Below are 21,507 nucleotides of genomic sequence, written 5' to 3' on the forward strand. Positions count from 1 at the left end.
AGGTTAAGAAATCAGGCATCTGATTTTTTTCAGTAGCTTTACAACATATGACACAGCACCTTGCATACACTGGATATGGCATATAAAAAGCCATAAATATATAAATACATAAATACATAAATAAAATGTTAATGAAAGTTGACATGGAAGGGACGATAATTCCAGGAACAATAAACACCATGAGCAAAAACAGGGACATATGAAGATATTTTAAAATGTAAGAGGTCTTTTAAGAGTTAACATCTGTCTGTGGCATCTTGGATGAATGAGTAAGCAAGATAAGAATAACCCAATGCTTCAAACTCAATACCTACTTATTGAACATGTCTTATGAGACAGGGATGATGCCAGTCAGTAGAGAAACCAAGGTGATGAAGACGCCCTTGAAGCTCAGAGGCAGGTAAATAAATCACACCCACACCCTGTGATAAGTGCTTTGAAAACACCAAGGAGGAAACAATTAATTAATCTTAAAGCAGAGAACCCGTGGCAGGAAGACAGTGCCAGGAAAAGCCAGAGAAAAAATGTGACTCTGACTGGATTTCGGAGGACATGGGAGAGTTTGCAAGAGTTGTCATGGAAGGGACGATAATTCCAGGAAGAACAAACTGCATGAGCAAAAGCATGGAAATGTGAAGTATTTTAAAATGAAAGAGTTCATTTACAACTTAGCATGTGTTTATGGCATCTTAAAATTACATAAAAGTCCATCTGCACAAGTCTAAAAATCTTTCCTATTTATGTAGCTAGCCATGTATTAAAGGGACTAGATTATAATTTTTAATTAATATCTATCTGCAAGCTAACTAGATTATTACACTGGATAACTATCATTTACTAACATTTCTGACTACAGTGCTACCTACACGATAATAGTGGCTTGTAAACAAAATTTAAACCCTTTTGTTGTTTTACTATTGTGATCTTTTACCAGTAATCCTGCCTAATTTTATTTAAGGTTACTTTGAGTATTGTGGAGTTACACTCCTCATAGCAAGTTCTCCCCTGGACCAACGTGAAGACTAAATTGTGTAAAGGATTTCTGTTGGGGGATTCTTCTTTTGGGACAATGCCAACATATAAAATCTCCCCTAATAACTTCCTTCATGTAGGTAAATATAATTGATTAAACTCAAGCTTTCTTTCATATTGTCCTTTCTAAGACCTAACTCCCTCACTTGAATTACATTTCTCCAAGACCCTCTTTTGTGATATGACTTGGGAATCCTCCCTGAGGATCTCTGTAAATGACCAATCTCATTAACAACCATATTCATATTCTAGGTTTTAAGAAACATAAAGGCAGAAATTCTGTTTTCTTCATCCCTTATCCCTGACATTAAAGAAACACTAAACAAACATTTGTTCACTCATTCATTCAGAAAATATTTATTGAGCACCCAGTCTGTGCCAAGCACTGTTCTACATGCTTAGGGTATACAGAGGGTGCCAAAAAATGTATACACATTTTAAGAAAGGAAAACTATATTAAAATTGTAACACTCAATATATACCGATAACAAAAGATGAATACAAGTTACGTTTGACTTCTGCAATCACAAGAGGTGCTCAAAGTGGTTCCCATCAGCGTCTAGACACTTCTGATTATGGCGAACTATTGCTTGAGCAATGTTGACCAAAGTGTCCACTTGTATACGTTTTTTTGCCATCTCCTCATATTAGTAAAAAAAGTGGGGGTCAAAAATCCCTGCCCTCGTGAGGCTTCTAGTGAGGAAGGCAGACCACAGGCAATAAACATAATAAGTAACTAGATTATACAGAATGTCACAAGCTGTTAAGTGCCATAGCAAAAGGAAAATCTGATCAAGGTCAAGGAAATTGGGATTATAAGGCCTATTCTGCTCTACCAGCAGTCGTGGCCTCAGGTTCAAGTTCACAGTCACACTCATGAGGCATTGGAGGCATCACCAGCACCATGTGTACTACTGAGCTTTAAGAAAGGATAAGGGCAGGCAGCAAAGCCATGGCATGCACAGCACCAGCAGAGTGGAGGGCTCATGACTCCCAGGCAGTGTCTCAAGTCCGCATATCACTATGAGCCTGGGATGTGCGTGGTAATGACAGATGAGGTCGGGTGGGCAGGGCCACTTTTGGGGATTCTACCTGGCTAGGTAAGTAGCCCCTTCAGGGGCATGTGATGGACTTCCGTTCATTCTCCATCACAGCTATACCCCCACCAGAATCAGTCTCAACAATAAAGTACATACAGATGCCTGTTGTGCTACCTAGAAACGTAAGCAGGATTCTAATGAAGAATGGCTATACTCCTATAAATCGTTTGAGTTCTTGTTGCAAGAAGGATGATAGGGTCAAATCCCCAGTCTAGAGAAAAGGCCGCAGAACTAGCTATTACTACTACCTCTTGCTTTTCAGAGGCTGCTTTTCAGAGTATGTGTGGAAACAGCTTGAAATTTGAAACGGGGTGACACTTGGGGGTGCCTCATTGAGAAGGCATTTTACCAAATACTGCATGGAGCTAGGGGAGTGTTTCTTACGGACACCTGTGAGAAGGGTATGCGGACAGAAAGAAAAGCTGGTGCAAAGGTTCTAAGGTCTATTAAGAAGTCTGCTCTATTTAAGGAACTGCAAGCGTAAACTGGGGGCAACAGAAGGTGAGGATATCAGAGAGAGAATGGAGAGGCCAGGTCATGCAAGGTCTTGTACCCCATTGTCTGGCCTTTTGACTTTTGCTATGAATGAAACAGGCAGGATTCATTGCAGGATTCTTAGCAGTGGAGAGCAATGAACATATTTTAAAACTTTTGAAAAAGACTGTTTGGCAGTTTCTTATAAAACTTAACATACACTAAGGAGCTGAAAATGTGTGTCCACAGCAAAAACATGCACACCGATTTTTTAGCAGCTTATTCATAATTTCCAAAATTTGGAAGCAACCAAGATGTCCTTCAGTAGGTGAATAAAGTATGGCCCATCCAGACAAGGGAATGTGATTCAGCACTAAAAAGAAATAAGCTATCAAGACATGAAAAGACACAGAAGAAACTTGAATGCATGTTACTAAGTGAAAGAAGCCAATTCAAAAAGGCTACGTACTTGTGATTCCAACTACTATGACATTCTCGAAAAGGTAAAATTATGGAAACAGTTAAAATATCAGAGGTTGCCAGGGGTTGGAGGGGGAGGGATGAAACAGCAGAAAACAGAGGATTTTTAGGTCAATAAAAATACTCTGTATGATACTGTAATAGTAGATCACACGTCATTATACGTTTATCCAAACTCACAGAACGTACAACACTGAGAGTGAACCATAATGTAAACTAAAGACTTGGGTGATAAAAATGTGTCAGTCAGTGTCGGTTCATCAATGGTGACAACTGTCCCACTCTGCTGGGGGATATTGGTGATAGTGGAGGTTATATATGCATGGGGGCAGGAGGCCTATGGGAAATTTGTGTACCTTCCTCCCAATTTTGTTGTGAACCTAAAACTTCTCTAAAAATAATAAAATCTTTCCAAAAAAAGATATGACTTTTATTACTGTGGTGAGAACATACTTTAGGTTAACCATAGGTAGAAACAGAGAGATCAGTGAGGGGTTATTGCTCTTGGCCAAGTAAGGAAGGTCTGTCGCAATGGATTGAGCAAAAGTGGTTAGATTCTAGATGTCTCCTGGAGGCTGAGCCAGTAGGATTTCCTGACAGTTGGAATGTGGTTTGAAAGAGTCAAAGGTGACTCCCACGATGTTTGGCCTGAGCAACTGGAAGGGTATTGTCGCCATCAACTGATATGGAGAAGACTGAGAGTAAAGACGGATGTTATCAATATCCCCCAGCAGAGTGGGACATTTGTCACAATGGATGAACCTACACTGACACACCATGATCACCCAAAGTCCATAGTTTACATTAGGGTTCACTTCTGGTGGTGTACATTCTGCAACTTTGGACAAATGCACAGATCAGAAGTTGAGTTCCAGGGTGCTAAATTTGAAATGTCTTGGACATATCCTAGTCATGATACTGGGTCAGGATATTTGAATCTGGATTAAGGAGGGAAGTAAGGCTTGGATATATACATAGCCTTTGATATATAGGATGGATATATATATATATATGGATATATATATATATGGATATATATATCCATCCTATATATCAAAGGCTATGTATATATCCAAGCCTTACTTCCCTCCTTAATATATATATATATATATATATATATATATATATATATATATATATATATATGACATAGCCTTTGATATATAAATGGAATGTTAAGGAAAAGAGTGTGTGAGGCCATCAAGGGAGAGTACAAATAGAAAAATGAACAAAAGACTGAGTCCCCCAGTGCTCTGACTTGAAGAAGTCTGGCAAAAGACTGCGACCTCACAAAGGAGCCTGACACAGAAGCCAAAAAAGTAGAAAGAAGTCAAGTAATAAATAAATAAATAAAGTACCTTAAGAAGGAGGTCAAACTATGTCAAGTACTCATAATAGGTGAAGTAAGATGAGGACTGAGCACTGACCACTGGCTTTAGGAGAAGAGAGGTCATCGTTGACATTAGCAAGAACATGTTTATTGACGCAGTCATGGGAAAAAGCCTGTCTGGAGTGGGTTTAAGAGAGCACGAGAGGAGAGTAATTACGAATGAATATAGATAGGTCTTTTCAAGAGTTGTGCTTCAAAAAAGAGCAAACAAAAACAAAGTGGGGTGATAGCAAGGAATTGTGTGTGTGTGTGTGTGTGTGTGTGTGTGTGTGTGTTGCGGGGGTGGGGAGGGTATTGTAAGATGGTAGAAATACCAGGATATCCGTATGTCTACGGGGTGATCCAGGAGGAGGGTATAATTGGCTATGCGGGTCAGAGAGAGGGAACTGCTAGAGCAATGTCCTTGAGAAGGCAAGAAGGGGTGAGATCTAGCTCTCAAGTAGAGGACAGCGCCAATATTACTATTTGCATCATTGTATACAAACATCTGTAAAGATAAGATTTTGCTCATTGTATAGGAATCTATTTGGTCAGAGCTAAAAGTAAGTCTCTTGATACATTCAAAAATCCTGTATTCCTTGAAGCACTTTATTTTAAAGCTATTAAATAAACTCATATTGTAATTTAATTCTGTATATACTTTGCTACTGGTAAGGAAGAGTCGCCTTTCGTAAAATTCAACAACTCACTCTGGCACAAGTAAACATTAGGATGGAGGAACAGTCCAAGGTAGGAACAGACAGAGAACTCTGCAGAATAGTAGTAATAACCTCTTTTGTCAGTATTCCGGGGAGAAGGCTGAAATGCAGAACTTTCTTCTTTATATGGAAAAGTAATTGTTCAGTATTAATTATTCTATACAGAAATCGTTCTAATCTATCGTACACACGCTTCAGTGATTTCTTAAACAGTGGGTAGAAATATTAAACTTTGTTTTTCTTTGATGATTCAGGTCTGTCATATAAGCGAAGACTAAATGAAATAAGCCAGATACAGAAAGGCAAATATCACATGATCTCACTTATACGTAGAATCTAAAAAAAAAAAAAAAAAAATGAACTCATAGCAACAGAGAGTAGAATAGAATGGTGGTTACCAGAGGCCGGGGGTTGAGGAAAAGGGAAAATATTGAACAAAGGGTACAGACTTTCTGCTATAAGATGAGTAAGTTCTGGAGACCTAATGTATAGCATGGTGACTTTAATCATAAATATTGTATTATATACTTGAGATTTGCTAAGCGAGTAGATCTCAAGTGTTCTTCACACACACACACACAAGGTAACTCTGAGTGATGTATATGATACGTTAATTGAATCGTGGTAATTATTTCACAATCTATGCATACATGATGCACCTTAAATATCTGTCAATTGGACCTCAGTAAAGCTGGGGGAAAGGCATCTCAGTTGCATTCTTGGGACTGCCCTCCTGCACGTAGCTCCAAATTAAGTACTCCTTTAAATGAATGTTTTTAAAATGTTATTTCAGTTTTCATCAGTTTGTTTGGCAGTTTACCTGTTTATCCTAGACAGTCAGGTCACTTCATGCAACATACTCTTACTGCTAATATGCCTCTTTCTGGCCTCCACAGTCTTAGTGGCAAATACAACACATGGCCCATCGTGGGTGCTTATGGTAGGCAGAGTAATGGTAAATAGATGACCACATCCTAATTCTGGGAACTTGCGACTATATTGCCTCTATGGCAAAATGGATTTTGCAGATTAAGGACCTTGATATGGAGTGATTATCCTGGCTTCTCTAAACCCAATTTAATCAGCTGGGTCCTTAAAAACAGAGATCCTTTACTAACTCTGGTCAGAGAGATGCAATGATGGAAGAAGGGTCAGAAAGATATGACATGGTCTAGACTCGCCATTGCTGGCACTGAAGATAAAGGAAAAGAGCTAGGAGTCAAGGAATGCCAGTGGCTTCTAGAAGCTGAAAAAGCGCAAGGAAACAGTCTCCCTTAGATGGAGCCTTCAGGAAGGAACATATTCTTACCGATACCTTGATTTTAGCTCAGTAAGCCCCATTTTGGACTTCCGAATCTCCAAAACTGTAATATAATAAACTTGTATTGTTTTAAGTCACTAAGTTTGGGGTCATTTGTTACAGCAGCAATAGAAAACTAAATCAGAGCTCAGTAAATTTACTTTCTGAATGAATTAATGAATGAATGGTGCAGTTTCACCATATTCGAGCTGTTGCTGGTAAGAAAAATAAACTGCCTCTGCGAGTATCCTGGGCCCCCAACTCCTGCTTTAAGCAAAGCAGCATTCCTTTTTTTCTGCTTTATTTGTTCATGCTTCTGGGTAAGATTTTGTTTGAACAAAGGTTTCCAAGGGCAAGAAAGAAGAAAAGAAAAAAAAAAAACAACAACGCGCTTTTGAAAACCAGTGGAGTGATGGCAGAGTACAGGACATGTATCCAGAAAACCTCTGAGCCCCTTACCGTGTGACCTCAGACAAGCCAGTTAATCCCTCTAAATAGCTGTTTATCAGTCTCTCAAATGAGAATAAGAGTACTTTTTCCCTTACCCACATCATGCAGTGGTGATGAGAATCAAATGAAAACCTTTCAAACTACAGGTGCTGTGCAATTATTTGTTGTGTGGTTTATGAGTTTTAGATTGCTAGGAAACCAGGGAAACAAGTGCTTCAAAACTATTTGAATAAAACAGAGACAGGACTTTATAGAGGCAATCCTCCACGAAGAAAAGAATATGACCTTTAGTATTTAGTACATGGGTATTTTGATGCTAATTTTGGGTTCAGATGCCTTTTTCAATTTATTTCTTAGTTCTCAACTGTGTTTCGAGTAGCTTCAGTTAATAGACAACTGACTTCCAAGTAAGTGAGGTGTTCTAATATATATATATATATATATATCTTTGTTTTCTCTCTCTTCCTCTTTCTCAAACTCTGGAAACTCCAACAAGGGCATACGGGTGTCTAAACATGTGGGCGTGAGCGCGCGCAAGCACACACACACACACACACACACACACACACACACACACACACACAAACACCTATTGAAGATAGAAAGCTGAAGCAAAATGTCCCCATTTTTGTGACTTCTGCTCTAAAATGTTTCTTTTCTATCTGGGTAATCATCTCACGGTATTTTCTGTAACAATATCTGCTTCTACATATGACATTTTTCTTTGGCTACTTTGTTTTAGCATCGTACAACTTTTCTCTCTAGGTCACACTCATTGTGTGATAACCTTTCATTTCATGATAACCTTTCATTGCGCAGACATTAAGCTAATCTTATTGTCGTTGGTTCTAGATTTTTTTTTAAATTTTTTTTATTTAGAGACATTTCTCGGGGTCTCCCACATACTCCCCCACAACACACAAAATTCCAGTTTTAATCTTTTCATTGCTAAAAGGTACCTTCAAATTATTTACATGATGAAAAAACTAATGAGAAATCTGGATGCACGGTTAGAACTAACTGGGAAACCGAAACAGTCCTGGTAGAGGGAAGGAATAGTGACTAAAATTCGTACTCAATTGTGAATGACAAATACAGCTGGTCTTTTTGTGGGAGCAGGACTTAACAGTGGCAGATAGTGCTGGAAAGGTACTTTAAAAGGGGGAGGAGGAAGAGTCACAGGAAAATGAGCCTGGGGACCCTGAAGGCCAACATCTTACCTAAACCTCATTTTTGCTGAGAATCAATCTCAGGCCCCAGTGGAATATTCACCCCATCATCAGTTCTTCCTGAACAGAAGAGCCTTTCTCATCATCAAAAGCCACACGACAGGAAAAGGAGCTGCAAAGTCCCCTAAAGCAAACTATTTATTTGATCAGAACATGTGTTGTAACACAGAAGGGACTTTTCAGACTCCTCTGTTTTGGTGGAAGTTAACATGTGCACAGCCCAAGAACATCAGGGGAACATATGCTGTTCAAGAAACCAGAAGAGTCCAATCTTCCAAACTTGAAAACAAAAGCCAATTTTCTCTCTGACAAACAGTTTTAAAACATGCGTTGCCAGGGTCCCCGTGACAGACTCCTCCAAGTCGAAAAGGTAGAGAAGCGTTTGTGTAGCGTGTTATGTCTAGGCACAGACCTACAAAAGGGTATTAGGACTGCCCCGAAGAAAACAGCAGCTGCTGCCAAAAACAACATCCATCTTCTCTTTAATCTCAAATGTCAGCTAGTGAAGCAGGCAGTTCTCTTGTAGCCCAAATGTGCTTTGGAACAGAACCAACTGGCTTGGCTACCCAGAGCCAGGAAAGCAAGTTACCAAGATACAGGTAGAGTCATTAGTCCTGAGTTCAGGTTTTCTGAGGTCATAGGAACCATATCCTTCAAAAATAGTCTTGAAGGAAACCAACACCAGAGTCGGGTTCAGTGAATAACCGTTTAATTCTATACGACCTCTACCTTCAGGTTTTTTAATTTTGTGTTTGTTTTTTTTTTTTAATTTACCATTAAACGTTATAGGGAAAACACCTAATCATCCTACACAGACTCTTTTCTAGTGATTGTCCGGTAATCTCAAAGGGGCAAAGGAAGCACTTAGCAGATTTGTTCGTTTTTAAACTTTCCAGCTAAAAGGAAAGCAGATGTTAAGAGTGGAGCTAAGTGAAACTCGAATCAGCGCTAAGTCCAAATGGGTACACTAAAATCTTGTGAAGATACTCTTCAACCTCTCTCCATGTAGATCCTTTTGTGAAGAAGTGAAATAAAAATATTTTAAAGTACGGATAATCCCTAAAATATGTGATGAATATACTCGTATAACAAAAAAATGAACATCCTAGAAAGGAATTGCTTAATATAAAAAGGCAGACGATGGCTTTAATGTAAAGGGGGAATTTAAGGATTTCAAGACAGTCAACCTATGGGAAAATCACCCTATGACACAGTCTTTACTCTAAGTGTAAATGCCATCTAAAGGGGAAATCACTCCCATATATTGACTCCTCTTAGGCCACACATAGGATGAGCAGTTTGCAGATATTATTTCATATACCTTCCCATCAACCACATAGATATTATTACCCCATTTTGCTGGTGAGAAAAATAGAATTCAATAAGACTAAGTAGCTTCCTCATGGCCACGCTGCTATAGTAGTAGATCCTCAGAATGGCTTTAAACCAAGACCTATACCATACTGGAAAGAAAACAACTGGGCCAGTCAGAAATAAAATTGATTTCACTTATATTTAATGAGCTATTTTATTTAAAATGCCTGTGCTGCAGAAGGCAGATAGGTCCCTTTATCTAAGTCAGTTTCTCATTGAAATCACAATGCCAAGATATTACTAGGCTGGGTAAACAAGTAAATCAAGTTACACTTTGGTATAGCTTAAAGACAATTACATAGCTATAGGGAGGGGAGAAACCCCAAAAATAAAGTGATGAAGTAGTTCCTTCTGATAAAAAACAAAATTGAGTGCTTTCGGACTTTTAAGAAGAGCTCCTTATTCATTCAACAAACATAAAATAAAGACATAGAAGATATGGCTTTTGTTCTCTGAAAGTTCAAACTATTTGGTACCACAGCAGGAAGGGCTCTAGAGGGACAGCTAAATCTGATTTTGGTGGGTGGAGGTGGGAAACTGAGGGAGGGGCTCAGCTCCTGGGAGGAGATGACACCTTCTCCAAAGGTAAGTAGGAAGTAGCCACATCAAAGGGAGCCGGGGTACAGACCCCTGACAGAGAAAGTAGCAGGTGCCCGCAGAAATGAAACAACAAGGCATTTTTCTAGAACTGATACCATTGAAAAGTGAGTTTCAAGCAATAAGCAATAATAGATAAGGCTAGGGAAATGTGCAGAGGCCCTCCTAATTTTGCTAATTGACTTGGATTTTATCTTAAAGGCTCTGAGGATTTAAGTTAAGGACTTAAGTTAGGGAGTATCAAGATCGGATTTATTGTTGAAAGGTTTATCAGGCATCAGAGTGAAAGACAGACTGAGGGGAGGCAACAAACCTGGGGCAGGCGGCCAGTTAGGAAGTCACTGATACCATCCACAGTTGACAAGGGAAAGATCTCAACTAGGGCAGTAGCAGCAGCAATGGAGAGAACACAGACAAGTTCAAAAGGATACGGAAGGAGAATGGAAGGATTTGGATGACTGACAGAAAATGAGTGGGGCAAAAGGGGGAGGGGTCACGAATGACTTGCAGGTTCCAGTTTGGGGGATGGGAAAAGGTGGTGCTATTCACTGGGCAGGGATATTAAGGAGGAGAGGTGGCATCTGGCAATTGGAAATTTTCACGAGAAACCCTGAAGAACACCACCATGTAAGGAAGACAAAGAACTATCTGCACAGGAGATGAGAAGCCAAATGCATGAGAGGCCAATCAGTTGATTGGGAGGTACTGTGGCCAGCGGAAAAGAATGTACAAAAGGGAGAGTGAGATCCATAAAACAAGCACTAAAAGATGGCAACCTGACGGTGGTTGAAGAGTACCTAATGGAGTTGACCTCCATGAAGACAGCTTCCATGGAGTCAGACCACGGTGGGTGGGCCTCAGCAGCATACGTGTGGGGAAATTTTCAAGGGTATACTCTAACAGCTTGCCTACGAAAGGAAGAAGAGAGTGGCTGATATCTGGAAGGGCTACAAAGTTCACTTCAGTTTTGGTAGAAGGGAAGATAGCTTCGAAAGAATGGCGCTAAAATGATAAAGCCTTCCTCTTTCTTAAATGGTCTGTTTATGAGGCACAACTAATTCATCTGTGGTTAACGAGAGCCAGATGAGCTCAGAGGCTTTGCCCCCGTGTGGAAATCCCTACAAATGCTCTCTACCTCAGGCTAGAATCTAGGGCCTAGGTGTTTAAGTTTTGCTATTATTTTTGACAGGGACAAATACGATAAAGTAGGCATTTGTGCCAGCAGTAGAGGTTACTTCATTCGCAACAATGGCAATATATAGGTCATTAGCTATTGATAAATACAGGTCTTTAGCAGTTATGTAAAAGCAAAGGGGGAAAAATTCCCCTAAACAGTATAATCCAGTTTTTAGGAAGATGCTAGCGGATGACTGAACAATTTTATGAGGGTGATGATATGCAACAAATTGAACAGGTCTACAACACTGGTGGATTCTAGTTCAACGTTGAACCTAGATTTACATATCTGTTGCCACTACTTTTTGTTTTTTAAGTATATATTTTTAAAGAAATAAAGAGAGACAGGCCCCCAATGTTGGCCAAGATGTCAGAACATAGCAAAACAAAACAAAACAAAAAAAAAACAAAAAAAAATTGATGACAGTTCTGAAATCCACATAACCATCTTCAGCACTCCATGGACGCTGATTCTTTTTGGATGGCATTGTTCACTATTCTGTCAGGTAGTTGCTCTTAAAATTGAACCATCATGACAAGCTTTCCAAAAACATTAATCATAAATTATACTCTTCCAACTAGGTGACTCACTTCTGAAACTGTGATCTCACGAAAATCAAAAGCTCTGTAACTCTTAAAAATCTGTAAAATCTTTTGAACTCCAACCAATTAAGAGATGCAGAATGAGTGGAGGGCTTCCAGTTGCTATCTGATCCCATGGGCTGAATTTGGACTGAAAGCCTGATGTTCCTAGAACTTCTGGCATATTTTCCCCTATGGCTGTAATTAAATGTACTCAGATGTTCGTCAGATCAGCTACGACAAGTCTGACAAGTCTGGTCTTTAAATTAAAACAAAACAAACAAACAAACAAAAAACTTAACTTCAGGAAGCAGCTCAGGAAATCTCCAACAAAGTTGGGTTTTTTTTTTGGTTGTTTTTTTCCCCACATGGGTTTTTGACGACGTTAAAATAAATGAAATATTTGTACTCTGCTTTAACTGATTCCACATAGCATCAAAATCAGTGGCTAAAGGTATGAGCTCAAAGAATGCTTACAACCTCAATCATTTTCCTTACCACATCGGATGACAAACCCAATTTGCAAAGGTATGCACATTATGCAACGTATGCTGGACATCCCAACTGCCTTTGGTTGAACTGAATAAACTGTTGAAGTGTCCCCCCTTTTCACGGAAGGTGCCTTGACTGCAACAAGGGTACTTTTAGATCGAAGTGTAATCATCAGGGTTATTTACTTAGAATGCAAGATTCCTGGGCATCGTGAGGTATCTAATTTTCTGAAGTTACATCTCAGGAATGTCTACTTTTAACAAACCCATTAGGTATGTGATTCTTAGGTACTCTATAAAGTCTGCGACAAGCTACTTTAGGCTATACTTTTTCATGGGTGCGATATCATTAGGAAAAACAAAAATGTCTAGAAAGGTATATACAAGGTTGCATTTGGTTTAAGGGCTACATATTAGGTGCTTCCAAATAAGAGTAATTTGAGGGAAAAAAAAGTTAAATGTAGGGGGTGTGCAGGACACTGAGGAGTGGCTCTTTCAATTCTTCTTCTGGCTCTCCCCTAGCATATCTTTCTGTACCACACTGGCTGGAAAACTAAAATCTACATTTTTCCCATTCCTTTGCATTAGCCAATCAGGCACAACTCTGCAGGATTTGATATGGGAGGAAATACATGACATAAAAAGTTAGAGGCTGGATATGTATTTTGCCAGCTTGGGAGGTACTGGGGGCAACAAGACACCACAATCAGCAGCAGTACCAGCTTCCTGCACTGACTGTAGCAGCTTTACAGACAGCAGCTGACTTACCTGGGTTCTGGGTGCCAGAGTGTTCTGGAAGCTCAGCCTGCTCTTCTAACACTCCCACTGGTTTTATAAGCCATTGAACACACTTCAAAATACCCCTCCCTGTTTACCCAGCTACAGTGGATTCTACTGCCTGCCACTAACCCTTGAGTGATTAATACGAGGAGAAAAGAATCCAAGTTACTAAGCATTTATTTCTCATAAAGGTTGTCTAAACTTTCCTAAGCAATTTTCCATTATTATTTCAAAATTCAGATTGTCAAATAAGGACCATATTAACATTTTTTAAGGGCAATTTTAATTAGCAATCCGTAAGCACGTTAATGCAATTCTACCACGTGAAGCACAGCAAAGCATTTAATTACACGCCCAGGACACTTCTCTGTGTATCTACCACATGAAGCACAGTAAATGGCAAGGTCATTGCTTATGAAGGAGATGAAGTTTAGAACAGAAGAACATCGGCAAAGTGAGATGGAGATTCCAATCCTGCTTCTGCCACTTACATGCTTGAACAAATTACGGAACCTCACTGAGCCTCAGTTTTCTTCTAGTGAACCATTTCTTTGGATTTTTGAAAGATGAAACACGACAATGTTATGTAAAGCACACACACCGGGGAACGACACTACAGATCACCACATGACCTGTCAATGCTATAGCTCTCGTCTCGTACTTACTGATCCTGTCAATGTTGACTGCAGAATTAAAAGCTATACTAACAGTGAATGTCACAATCCCACTTATGCTCTGCCTCCCCATAGATTAAAGATCAGCACAGGAAGATGATAAAAAGAGGTTGTGAAACTGCCCCCTGAGCCTGGATTGGATCGGCTCCCCAAAAGCAGGCAGGCTCATGTCCACCTGCTGCAAAAGTGACGCCAAATTGTTTGGGCAATGGGTGAATGTTAACCTAAACTTCAGCGTTTCAAAAGTCAACTTGAGCTTCAGCAAAAAATCCAAGACAGCTTTAGAAAACACTGTGTTTACTCATGCACAGAGCAGTATAGAGACGGGGGCTGGGAGGCAGTGATTCTAGAATCAGGCTGCCTGGGTTTCCATCTCTACTCTGCCACTGGCCAGCCTTGTGGTCTTTGGGAAGTTATGGCATCTTCCTGTGTTTCACTTTCCCCACCTGTAACATGTGCATCATAATAGAAGCCGCCTCACAGCCCTGTTGAGCACTGAACAGTGTTAGGTATGTTGAGGGACTTGGTACAGTACCTGACAAAGAGCACAGCCACACAAGTGACCACTACAGCTCTCATCATTCATGTCTTTCCAACCACACCTAGAATAGCATCCCCACTAATGTCATTCCCAAACTGGAAGCATGGTGATTCGAGCCAAAAGTCAGGACACCATCCTAGATTCTTTCCATTCCCCTATTTCCACACCCAGTCTGTCAACTCCCATCAGTTCTAAGAGAAAATTAAGTCTTGAAACATTCCCCTCTCTCCATCGCATAGTTAGCTCCATCACTCCAGCCTGGAAGGCTGCAAAGGCGCTCTCAGTAGCCCTCCTTTGCTTTCATGCTTGCTACTCACAAGGGTGTGGTGTGCTGGGAACATACCAATCACTGCCTGCTTAAAATCTCTGACTGCCTTTCCAATACATTTCCAGTGCAGTGTGAACTCCTGACCAAGCCCTATGAGGTAGAGGTAAGGTACACTGGCTCACCTCCATGCCACATCTTACCATGCCCTCTCTCCGCACCACTCCAGCCACACTGGCCTCATTCTTTTCCTGAAACTCCTGAAATGTATTCCTCCCTTAAGCCCTTTGCACTTTGCCCTCAAGCTTTTCCCTCTTGGGCCGTACAAAAGGCAAGTTCTCCTCTTCTTTCAGGATTTAGTTCAAATATCCCCTTCTCAGAAAAACCTTCCCAGGTAACCTAAAGAGCTTCACACTCCTATTGTCTTCTTTCTTTTTTTCTTTTTTTTTTTTCTTTTTAAAGTCCTGGAAAACAGGACTTTATTGGGAAACAATGTGTACTTCCAGGACTTTTCCCAAATCAAGTTGTTGTCCTTTCAGTCTTAGTTGTGGAGGGCACAGCTCAGGTCCAGGTCCAGTTACCGTTGTTAGTTGCAGGGGGCACAGCCCACCATCCCTTGCGGGAGTCGAACCGGCAACCTTGTGGTTGAGAGCCCATTGGCCCATGTGGGAATCAAAACGGTAGCCCTCGGCTTTAGGAGCACAGAGCACCAACCGCCTGATCCACAGGGCCAGCCTGTTATCATTATCTTATATTGACAGAAGAACTTTTCATCAGAAATTATCTCAGTATTGCAATTAGTTTGCTCTTTTATCACCTGTCCCTTCTGACAAAAACATAAACAGTGTGAGGATTCTAGGACTCCAATCTATCATTCTTATCTCTAGCACCTTGCACTGCTCCTTACAGTACATGCCCCTTCACATCCGTGGATTGCATGCATTGCAAACTGATGCTAAAATACCCACAAAAATGCTCCTACAATCAAGTTCTCTGTTATATAGTATAGACCAAGATCTAAACCGTTTGAGAGGAGAATAACGTCATGTATATGACATGGGGACTAGATGAAGCCTGGGTAACGTGTGATTCAGTCGTCAGCAGATAGTGCCCATGTGCACACAAGGGACCTGCACCATCACCCACCAGTTTTGCTCATTCTCTACCTCCTGTGCTTGAGTTTGGGCATCATGAGGCAGGTACTTTTCAGCTGCTCACTGTGCTGTCCACAGAGGGTAGAGAAGTGCTCCAACACACAGAAACCACTCAGACCTATTTTTTTGAACAAATGAAGGCAGGATAAAAATAAGAGTTTTGTCATCTGATGAGCATAAACCATTGTCATGCTTCTTACTCTTGGTTCCAAAAATTGCTAAGTCCTAATGATGATAAGAGTAATGTTGAATGTTCTCTTAATTATCCAAAATGTGAGATGAGCTAAATGCTTCTCACTTTGGACTTTTAACCATTTTCTTTGTACCTTTAAATAGTTCTCTAGCTCCATGAAAATGGAAAATTGGGATCCAAAACCAGGGATAGAACCTAAACTTCATGAAGAGCAGGAACAATGAAAATGTTTTGCTCACTATTGTATCTCTAGCCTCTAGGCAGTGACTTGCTTATAGTAAATGCTCAATAAACAATTTTTAATGAATAAATAACCATTGGAAAATACCTTTCCTGGCTGATGTAACCAAAGTGTGATAATAAGCCAAGATGCTGACCTGTCTGTAAAATCCCCTGAGCACCCTTTCTCAAGGAAATAGATGAGTATAATGTGGAGTTATTTTCCTTTGCTGACCCAACAGGGGCATTCCTTTGTTTTAAAAAGAAAAAAACAAAACAACACACACAGACCTGTAATGTAGGTGCTTTCCTATAGTAAGTACAGTGGGAGTCTCTGAGAAGTCTACAATTCTAGAGCTCATTTAGAATTCTGTATAATATGCAAATATAAATTTCTCCCTGTCTCTCCAATGAGCTACATCCATCAAAGTTTCTAACGCAGCCATTCAAAAAAAACTACTCATGATGATTCATTTGGTGGCTGTGGAAACACACAACATAGGGGATACGGGATATGATTTCACTTGAGAGCAGACATGCTCAGAAGTAGTCACAAACACTAAGCTTTTAAATGTTAAAAAGCATTGGTTGACTCTTATCTTTTGTTATCCCTCTTATAGCAGGCAAACAAAATAAAATGCTCATAGAACTGATTTTTTTATGTCATCCAGACCATTCCCAGTTTGACTGAAGAATAAAACCAGCTATCTTTTTCTTCAGAGTAATATAAACATAATATTGTTGTTCCCTTCTCACATGACTTATTGCTATTCCAATTTTTCATCATGATATCCATGGAACTATACTTAGCATTCTCTATAATACCACTAGGTAGGAGGAGATTCCAAATTCAGCACAGAAAGGAAGATGCACAACATAATTTTTTTAAAAAAAAGGAGAAGACATTTTACAATGTACCAGGATGTGAGTACTGGCATCATACTTTTCGTTATTTTAAAAAAGATTCTGACTTCATCTTCCAAGTAAATGTAAACTATTTTGTGTTCTACAATTCTTCCACAAAGAAGACTCAGGAAGATTATCAATTACATTTCCTAGCTTAAAAATCAAAAGAAGAACATGCAAAATGTACTTTACATTTGCAAGCCCTTACTCTAAATAATGCTGAAAAAAGAAACAAGAAACTTTCTTCTTGGAGCAGAAAACAGAGTTGAGTAGGTAACCATCTCAGGACAATCCTTTGGACATCTTTTCCAAGCAGCTGCTTTGTTGAGAAATCAAATGAGGATGGAGGAATAAAATGTAAACAGGGAGATTGCTTGGATAACAAAGAGATTCTCTCACCATCTGAGAAAAAATAGGGATCTACTTACTCAGGAAATGAAGAGAAGACCCTGTGAGCAGTGTATCCAGCTCAATGAAATTTAAAAGATATGTTTCAGCTGCTGTACCGACTTAAGTGCCGAATCTGCACAAGCCATTTTGCCCATCTACTTCATTCCATCATTTTTGTATGTCATCTCCTCTTCTCAGTCATGGTATGTTTTGGTGCGTTGGTTTGCAAACTGAGGCAGGAGCTTTGATCTTTGTGATAGGATATGATCTAAAACTTGAAAAGTGGCATGGGATCCCGAAATATTAACCTTTCAGTTCTACACCCCAAAACCGAGAAGATTACCAGATTAAAAAAAAAAAAAAGTAAAATAGGCCATGTTACAAGGTTGTCGACCTTTAAAAATGTCAGAACTTTAAAAACTTGGCATCAAAAAGGTATCCTCCAAATGAATTGTTTTAAGGACGTAAATCTTTGTGATATTACTTTAAAGCACTGTATTGTAAAACTGTCCTATTATTACCTGGATAGCTTCTAATCACAAGTAAAATTTGAAAACATCATTTCTTGTTAATCCTCCAACTGTCTTCCTCCCTTTGATCTTAAGTACCGAAACATCATTTTGGCTAAATTTCTTTGTGTCTTAAGTCCATAAGCCACCATATGTGTCCTGAATCCATAAACACCATTCCGATTAGACCATCTAAAACTCCTCATATTGTCATAGTTCTGTCTTTCATCACTTTCTAGACACAGATTATACACGAGTATCCCAAACTACACAACATACTCTCCTTGTGTATTGCACTGGCTAACTATTCACCAGTACAAACTGTGGAAATATGAAAGGAAGAGGAAGCATCTTGAAGATGAGTGAGCTGGGGAGGAAGAACCCATGGACTATATTTATAACAGGCTTATTCATTATTATATATCAAGCAGAACATCTTATCTAGGTTAAAAAAAAACATGGCAGCAGCACTAGCACCAAGCAAGGGACTAGGAGAAGCACAGAGGTCAGGTTTCAGACTGACTGGTTGTCTGTGAGCAGCACGCTCACCTCTCTAAAGTCTCTTTCCTTTTTTACTAAAATGGAGTCATCACACGACCACCCTCACAAGTGAAGAGAACTAGGGAAATAAAGCATGTGACACACTCAGCTCAGGACCTGGCACATTGAATGAGCATTGGAACAGCATTATCTTGGGAGATACTGGGCACAAGAGACCCACATCAGCAGCAGTACCAGCTTCCTGCACTGGCTGTAGCAGCTTTACAGACAGCAGCTGACTTACCTGGGTTCTGGGTGCCAGAGTGTTCTGGAAGCTCAGCCTGCGCTTCTAACCCTCCCACTGGTTTTATAAGCCATTGAACACACTTCAAAATACCCCTCCCTGTTTAACCAGCTACAGTGGATTCTACTGTCTACCACTAACCCTTGAGTTATTAATACGAGGAGAAAAGAACCCAAGTTACTAAGCATTTATTTCTCATAAAGGTTGTCTAAACTTTCCTAAGCAATTTTCCATTATTATTTCAAAATTCAGATTGTCAAATAAGGACCATATTAACATTTTTTAAGGGCAATTTTTAATTAGCAATCCGTAAGAACGTTAATGCAATTCTACCACGTGAAGCACAGCAAAGCATTTAATTACACGCCCAGGACATTTCTTTGTGTATGTACCACATAAAGCACAGTAAATGGCAAGGTCATTGCTTATGAAGGAGATGAAGTTTAGAACAGAAGAACATCGGCAAAGTGAGATGGAGATTCCAATCCTGCTTCTGCCACTTACATGCTTGAACAAATTACGGAACCTCCCTGAGCCTCAGTATTCTTCTAGTGAACCATTTCTTTGGATTTTTGAAAGATGAAATATGACAATGTTATGGAAAGCACACACACCGGGGAACGACACTACAGATCACCACATGACCTGTCAATGCTCTAGCTCTTCTCTCGTAATTACTGATCCTGTCAATGTTGACTGCAGAATTAAAAGCTATACTAACAGTGAATGTCACAATCCCACTTATGCTCTGCCTCCCCATAGATTAAAGATCAGCACAGGAAGGTGATAAAAAGAGGTTGTGAAACTGCCCCCTGAGCCTGGATTGGATCGGCTCCCCAAAAGCAGGCAGGCTCATGTCCACCTGCTGCAAAAGTGAGGCCAAATTGTTTGGGCAATGGGTGAATGTTAACCTAAACTGCAGGGTTTCAAAAGTCAACTTTAGCTTCAGCAAAAAATCCAAGACAGCTTTAGAAAACACTGTGTTTACTCATGCACAGAGCAGTATAGAGACGGGGGCTGGGAGGCAGTGATTCTAGAATCAGGCTGCCTGGGTTTCCATCTCTACTCTGCCACTGGCCAGCCTTGTGGTCTTTGAGAAGTTATGGCATCTTCCTGTGTTTCACTTTCCCCACCTGTAACATGTGCATCATAACAGAAGCCGCCTCACAGCCCTGTTGAGCACTGAACAGTGTTAGGTATGTTGAGGGACTTGGTACAGTACCTGACAAAGAGCACAGCCACACAAGTGTCCACTACAGCTCTCATCATTCATGTCTTTCCAACCACACCTAGAATAGCATCCCCACTAATGTCATTCCCAAACTGGAAGCATGGTGATTCGAGCCAAAAGTCAGGACACCATCCTAGATTCTTTCCATTCCCCTATTTCCACACCCAGTCTGTCAACTCCCATCAGTTCTAAGAGAAAATTAAGTCTTGAAACATTCCCCTCTCTCCATCGCATAGTTAGCTCCATCATTCCTGCCTGGAAGGCTGCAAGGGCGCTCTCAGTAGCCCTCCTTTGCTTTCATGCTTGCTACTCACAAGGGTGTGGTGTGCTGGGAACATACCAATCACTGCCTGCTTAAAATCTCTGACTGCCTTTCCATTACATTTCCAGTGCAGTGTGAACTCCTGACCAAGCCCTATGAGGTAGAGGTAAGGTACACTGGCTCACCTCCATGCTCATACTTTCTTGAAGTTGTATGGTTTCCAGAAACATTAAACTTTCAGTTCTCCATTCAAAACCAAGAAGCTCATCTCATTTTTAAAAAAACTAATAACATAGGCCATGCTACAATGTTGCATAACTGTGAAAATGTCGTAACTTTGAAAACTTGGCATCGAAAGTTTTGCGAATTTTTTAAATGAACTTTTTAAAGTACACAATGTCTATATAATAAGATGACTTTAGAGCACTGTATTATAAAGGGGAAGTATTATTGCCTTGGGTCACTAAGATGGTGACTTTTCATCACAGATGATATTTGTAAACATCATTTCTTGTTAATCCTTCTACTTGCCTCCTCCACAGTCCAGTGTTTCTTTGATCTTAAGTACTGAAACATCATTTGGCTACATTTCTTACCCATATCTATCTTAAATCCATCAATACCATTCAGATTGGACCATCTAAAACTTTTCATAGTGTCATTTCTGTCTTTCCTCACTTACTAGATACAGACTATACACATCAGTATCTCAAACTACATAACATATTCTCCTTGTCTATTGCGCTGGCTAACTATTAACCAACACAAACTGTGGAAGGGAGATATGAAAAGAAACATCTTGAAGGTGGTGGGTGAGCTGGGGAAGGAGAATCCATGTACTGTCTTTATAACAGGCTTATTCGTTATTATACATTAAGAAAAACCATCTTATTTAGGCAAAAAAAAAATGACAGCAGCAGAAGCGCAGAGGTCAGGTTTCAGACTGGCTGGTTGTAAAATGCTGAGTCCACCTTCCTCTTTTGTAAACTGGAACAATCACAGGACCACCCTCACAGGTGGAGAGAATTAGGGCAGTAAAGTGTGTGACACACTTAGGTTAGGACCTGGCACAGGGAATGAGCATCGGACACCATTTTCTTCACCATCATCAACCGTAGCATGTTCTAAAACGTTTTCTGGCTCATAAACCCTTTATGCATATCGAATGAGCAAGCACCAAGTGGTACTTGCCAAATGGCAAGCAAACTATGCTACCGTCATCTTTT

At 40.0% G+C, this 21,507-nt stretch overlaps 1 protein-coding gene across 3 annotated transcripts in view; it reads right to left on the reverse strand.

The window, feature by feature from the left end:
• Window positions 1-21,507, reverse strand: part of KITLG (KIT ligand) — an 88,478-nt gene that overhangs the window by 52,677 nt on the left and 14,294 nt on the right. The window lies entirely within an intron of this gene.

Source organism: Rhinolophus hipposideros, assembly GCF_964194185.1.
Source record: "Rhinolophus hipposideros genome assembly, chromosome: 9".
Taxonomy (NCBI): domain Eukaryota; kingdom Metazoa; phylum Chordata; class Mammalia; order Chiroptera; family Rhinolophidae; genus Rhinolophus; species Rhinolophus hipposideros.